Raw genomic sequence first — 6,511 nt, forward strand, 5'->3', positions numbered from 1 at the left:
CTCTAAACATCATCCCTAAATGCGGACAATGATAAAGTCAAACTTACATCTAACGTGATACACTAACACGTATACAACTAAAAATATACTAACTTAATCTACATTGTGTATCTTAAAATTGAAAAGCACAAACATATTTGATGCATAAATATGTATTTGATGCATGAAAGAGGAAGTATGCACAACCATTACTGTCCTTGTTTCTGTAAATATATGCATAAATATGTATGTGTCTATTAAGGTGCTTTTTAGTAGGTGCATTATATTGATTATATATTGTATCGCAGAATGTTCCATGCTTGGGATTATTTCACTTACTGATGATGTAGAAACTTCTTTTATATATTGCTAGCTTTGGTTTGCTAGATTCTGTTTTGTTTTGCATTTTAAGGGTTTTTTTGCCTATAATCAAAAGGAAAATTAGTCTCTCTCTATCTCTTCCTCTCTCTATGGATCTATTTGTGTGTGGTCTGTGTATGAGAGCTATATCCTTCCATGGCTTTTCCTTCGCAGTCATACCAGCCTCATCGAGTAAGTTGAGAAGTATGTCTACTCTTCTGTTTGAGAAGCTTTTGAGGTGTGTTGTTTTTTCTGTAATGTTTGGTAGAACTTGTGGTCTTTTATTAGTTTTCAAATGCAATCTCATTAATTTTCATAAATTTTTTCAGATTTTCTCTTTCTTGGTGTAAATTCATTAGTTTGTTTCTAGGATTTCTCCCCACTTTTTCTAGGCTGTATACTTTTCTGACACATACAGCTTTCCTTCATCATTCTTTCAATTTCTATAAGATGAGTAGGCATGTACCTTTTACATTATCATTTCTAATCCCACTAATATGAGTTTTCCTACAAGGAAGGGATTTTCAATATTATTGATCTTTTCAAAAGCCAAATGTTAAATTTAAAATTTTTTCTAATGTTTTTATAACTTCTATCTTATTTATTTTCACTTTAATCTTTTTTCTTCTTAATTCTGGTTTACCTCCCCACTTCCCTTTTACAACTTCCCTTATTGTTGAACTTGAATTTTGAAGTTAGAACTGTGCTCTTTTTTAACAATAGGCATTTACAGATAAAAATCTTTTTCTATACACTTAGTTTGTTCTGTTAGTTTTATTTGTAGTTTTGGTTTCCATTTATCTGGAAGCATTTCCTACTATTTGTATTCTTCTCTCTATTGGTTATTAGGAATTAGGAGTACATTTAGTATTTATATATTTGTGACTTCAAAGTTTCTTGTAACTTTGAATTTTAATATGATTCATTTGTGGTCAGAGAGTATACTTTATATGTTTCCATTAAATATAGTAATTGTGACTTTTTGTACTTTTAACTTACGATCTATTCTTTTTTGTACTTTTATCTTATGATCTATTCTATATGTGTTAGAGTACACTATCTTTTAATTTTGCTCTAAAAGATACACTTCAATCATTTTTTATGGCCTGTCTTATAAGACAAATTGACTTTGGGATTGCCTCTTTCAAAATTGTCTTTGTCTTTGTATTTAAACACTTTGACTATGCTTTATCTAAATGTGAATCTCTTTGAAAATATACTAGTTGCAGTTATTTGAACTTCAGTGTGCAATTGAATATTCTTATTTAAATCTGTTTTTAACTACCATTTCTTCTTTCTTATTGTTACATATATCTTATGTTTCCAGAGAACGTCTTTTTTATATACTTGAAATTGTTCTACACATAGATCCCCACACTGTCCATTTTTTTATTCTTACCTCTACTCTCTGTTCTTGTGACTGGCTGTTAAAATTGATTTCACTGATCCCTCTGTCAGTTCAAATGCGATGTGGAGCTCTCCCGTACATTTTCCTTTCTGTTATATATCTGTTATATGTCATACATTTAAACTACAGTACTCTGTTTGATTTTGCTTATTCAAAAATTAAATTCAGTCTCATTTGGTATACAAAATTTTATGGCATGTGTATTTGTATATTCCTCTAATCATTTATAGTTCTGTTGTTCTTTTGATGTAATTAAAATTTCAATTTAATATATCTATATAGGAAATTTAACATCCAGGATTCCTAAGGGAGAGTTCCTTGTGTGTTTTTGCTTTGTGCCATATGTTTTTTAACTTCTTTGCATAGTTTCTAGTATCTTGTTTTAATCTGGACATTAAAAAATAATATAACATGAAACTCTAAAACTTCTGTTGCTCCTTTTACTGTTATAGTTTGTTATCATTTTTTATTATTATGTTTTCAGAACGAATTATTAAAATTTGTATTTCTTATCATATATTTCAACTATAGTTTCTGATTCTTAAGCTTAGTGGTCATTTAAATATTAGATTGAGATGGTCTTACATGCACAGATGAATAAGACTTGAAATCTTTGTCAGTGATCTATATGTACAAATTTGCCTGCACCTCAAATTTTCAGTCAGAGAACGATCTGCCTTGTCCATTACATTCCACTTGTACAGAAACTCAAGATGAGCAAGAGCTGATGCTCCTGTCCATTTTAGTTCTTTCCTAAGTATTCACACGATGCTGGTTGTACGCAGAGGCCTAGAGCATGGCTATGGTCTGTTAGATCCTGGAAATCTAAAGCTTTTTAAAAATCTCCCTATCTTTTCAGTTTTTAGTTAGCAAATTGTTTACCATAACTTTTGTACACCACCTTCGTCGACCATTAAGTTAATCACTTAAATTTCTTGTTTGTTTCTTGATGAGAAAAGGCATTTCACTTGAGGAACTTGGAATCAAGTCAAATGCAGGGAAACTTGATAGCAATGCCATCTAAAGCAATTAAAGAACAGTTTTTGAAAAAGAGACCTTGAAAGAGCTGCATTTTTCATTTTGCTATCCTTGTTCTGTTCCTTCTGCTTGCTGGGAGGCTGCTCATTTTTAAAAGCAGTGTGGACTGTGCTTTTTTGTTTCTTTAATTTTGTTTTTAGTTTTCACTATACCAGAAAACTAATGAATATGAGATGAGACTAAAGCAAGTCACCCAAAAGGCTTAATGTTCTTTCTGAAGTTCTGTTAGGTTTCTTGAAGACATTCTTATTGGATTGGTAGAGATTTTGTAAAAAAATAAAAAATGGAAAGAAAGAAAAATTACCAACTTCTTACAACTTGATTATTGACTCCTTTCGTGCCATTTGCTATCATTGCACTTTGAAGAAAAATATTGATAGAATTCCACACTTACTGCTTTTCTCTTGGCAACTTTGCAGGTTTTATTCCTGCCTTTGAGTAGCAGTCCCTGATATTCCTGCTGAATCATGCTTTTCTGAGTAACTGATGACCTGTCGCTCTGTAGTTTTCTACCACAGCCTCAATGGCCGCCTTTGCATATCTTTGCCAATGCACCTAGACACCACTATTTTCTGATGTCCCAGGGAATTTTTCTTCATTTCACTTTGGAAATCCTATAAGAAAATTTCATGGGCTCATATTATTATATAGGTTATTAGTTTATCTATTTTTATTTCAAACATCCAGAATTGTATTTCAGGAGATCAACTCAGAAATGCACATACCATGTTCTAGCTTATCAAAGATGTCCTAATGCTCTGGTCCAACACCTTCTGTCAGCATCACTCATATTCTTTATACATGTTCATAAGGTTCATCCTCAAAAAGAAAACTTTGAGGGTCATTATCTATCTTTTTTTTTATTTCATTTTTTTTCTCTTTTCTTCTTTTACATTTTATTAGGGACTCCAACAACTCTTACCACAATCCATACATATACATACATCAATTGTATAAAGCACATCCATACATTCCCTGCCCCAATCATTCTCAAGGCATTTGCTCTCCACTTAAGCCCCTTGCATCAGGTCCTCTTTTTTTTTCCCCCTCCCTCCCCTTTCCCCCCTCCCTCATATGCCCTTGGTAATTTATACCTCGTTATTTTGTCATATCTTGCCCTATTCGGGGTCTCCCTTCCCCCCTTCTCTGCTGTCCCTCTCCCAGGGAAGAGGTCACATGTGGCTCCTTGTAATCAGTTCCCCCTTTCCAACCCACTCACCCTCCACTCTCCCAGCATCGTCCCTCACGCCCTTGGTCCTGAAGGTATCATCCACCCTGGATTCCCTGTACCTCCAACCCTCATATGTACCAGTGTACAGCCTCTGTCCTATCCAGCCCTGCAAGGTAGAATTCGGATCATGGTAGTTGGGGGGAGGAAGCATCCAGGATCTGGGGGAAAGCTGTGTTCTTCATCGATACTACCTCACACCCTAGTTAACCCATCTCCTCTCCTAAGCCCCTCTATGAGGGGATCTCCATTGGCCGACACTTGGGCCTTGGGTCTCCACTCTGCACTTCCCCCTTCATTTAATATAATATATATATACACATACATATATACATATACACATATATACACATACATACACACACTTATATCTTTTTTTTTTTTGCATGATGCCTTATATCTGGTCCCTTGGGCACCTCGTGATCGCACTGGCTGGTGTGCTTCTTCCATGTGGGCTTATTTGTTTCTGAGCGAGATGGCCGCTTGTTCACCTTCAAGCCTTTAAGACCCCAGACACTATCTCTTTTGATAGCCGGGCACCATCAGCTTTCTTCACCACATTTGCTTGTGCACCCATTTGTCTTCAGCGATCCTATCATGGAGGTGTGTAGTCTATGATATGATTTTTTGTTCTTTGATGCCTGGTAACTGATCCCTTTGGGACCACTCGATCACACAGGCTGGTGTGTTCTTCCATGTGGACTTTGTTGCTTCTGAGCTAGATGGCCGCTTGTTTATCTTCAAGCCTTTAAGACCCCAGTCACTATCTCTTTTGATAGCCGGGCACCATCAGCTTTCTTCACCACATTTACTTGTTCACCCACTTTGGCTCCAGCCGTTGTGTCGGGAGAGTGAGCATCATAGAGTTCCAATTTAATAAAAGAAGGTATTCATGCATAGAGGGAGTGTTTGAGTAGAGGCCCAAGGTCCTTCTGCCACCTTAATACTTGACCTATAAATATCGACACAAAGATCTATTTCCCCAACCTCCTATATATATTTGCATGTACATGTCTTTGTCTAGACCTCCATGAATGCCCTTTGACTCCTAGCTCTTTCCTCCATCTCCCTTGACCTTCCTCCTGCCCTACTACCATGCTTCATTGCCACCTGGGCTAGAGTATACCTCTTCTCTAAGCAACCTTACCCTTGATCATTTCCCATCAGGCCTGCCACTCCCCCTTCTCTACCCTTTGGGGTCCCATGTTTTTCCCTTGTCCCTGGGTTTGTTAACACCACTTCCTTACCCCCCCTACCCCCCACCCCAAGTCCCCCCGGAACTGTCGGTCCCGTTGTTTTTCATCCATTATCTATCTTTTTAACAAGTGTCTGATGATCATTCTAAAAGCACACATGAACTCAAAGTGTTGAAAGTATGCTGAAGAGCAGTTCTTCTTCCTGAAGATTCAGATATCCTCACCACCCTCAATTTTTGTTAGACATAATAAACCCATATAAAATGGTATTATAAGTCTACTAAATTTGATGTGTGAAGCATACTCATTTTGTTCTAATAAACATATTATTTTTGCAATTAAAATTTATCATCTACCTACTTATTTATGCTATTCTTTAGTGAATGTTCATTTTAGTTATTTAATTTTTCTTTTGAATGCTATGAATGATCCTATATGACTTCTGAAATAGCGCAATACAGCATTGATGCATTTCTGACTTGTTCTCTTGGGATATTTAATTTGGGAAGAAAAATACCTTATAGAAATCTCAAGATATCCATAGAGAATCCCACATGGGGAGTACTCCAAACCCTAAGCCATCCCTAAATGAACTTATCTTTCATCAATCCAGCACTTGCCTTTCAGATTGTAAGTGAGCCATCTGGAAAGTAGAATTTTTAGAGTTCAGTTGAGTATAGAAAAACCATTTATGTTAGACAAGGTTCTCTAGAGAAAAAACAAAAACCAGGATATTTATGATTTTATATAGATAGAGATATAGATAGATGATAGCTAGGTAGATGATAGATAGATAGATAGATAGATAGATAGATAGATAGATAGATAGATGTAGATACAGCATGAAGGAATGTTAACAGCTAATTAGTCTGCACAGCAGTACAGAAGGCTCAGTTCAACTCACTTCCAGGGAACAGTTAATACACTGGAAATCCTTCAACTCACAGAGGGTTGCTGGGTCCAAGGTCAAGGAATCAGACAGCTGAGTGTTCTGTAGAGTAATGCAGTCACTCCAGACACAGAGAGCAAACAGCAGGGCAAGTCACCAACAGTCATCCTGATGACAGTTTCCAACAGTCCCAAGCTCAAATGATGCATACATCAGCAGCGTGGTGAAGCACGGTTCAAAGGACCCTTAACCTCTAGCAACAAGCTCCACGGATTGGGTGTCCCACTGGTAGTGTAGCTCATAAGTTGAGGCAGAGAATTAGTGAAGGCATCTGCATGCATCAAAGAGCAAGAGAGAGAGAGAAGCAGGGCTTGCTGAAACATTTATCTCTTCCTCCAAACAATCTGTGACTT

Source organism: Tenrec ecaudatus, chromosome 11 (genome assembly GCF_050624435.1).
Source record: "Tenrec ecaudatus isolate mTenEca1 chromosome 11, mTenEca1.hap1, whole genome shotgun sequence".
NCBI classification, from domain to species: Eukaryota; Metazoa; Chordata; class Mammalia; order Afrosoricida; family Tenrecidae; genus Tenrec; species Tenrec ecaudatus.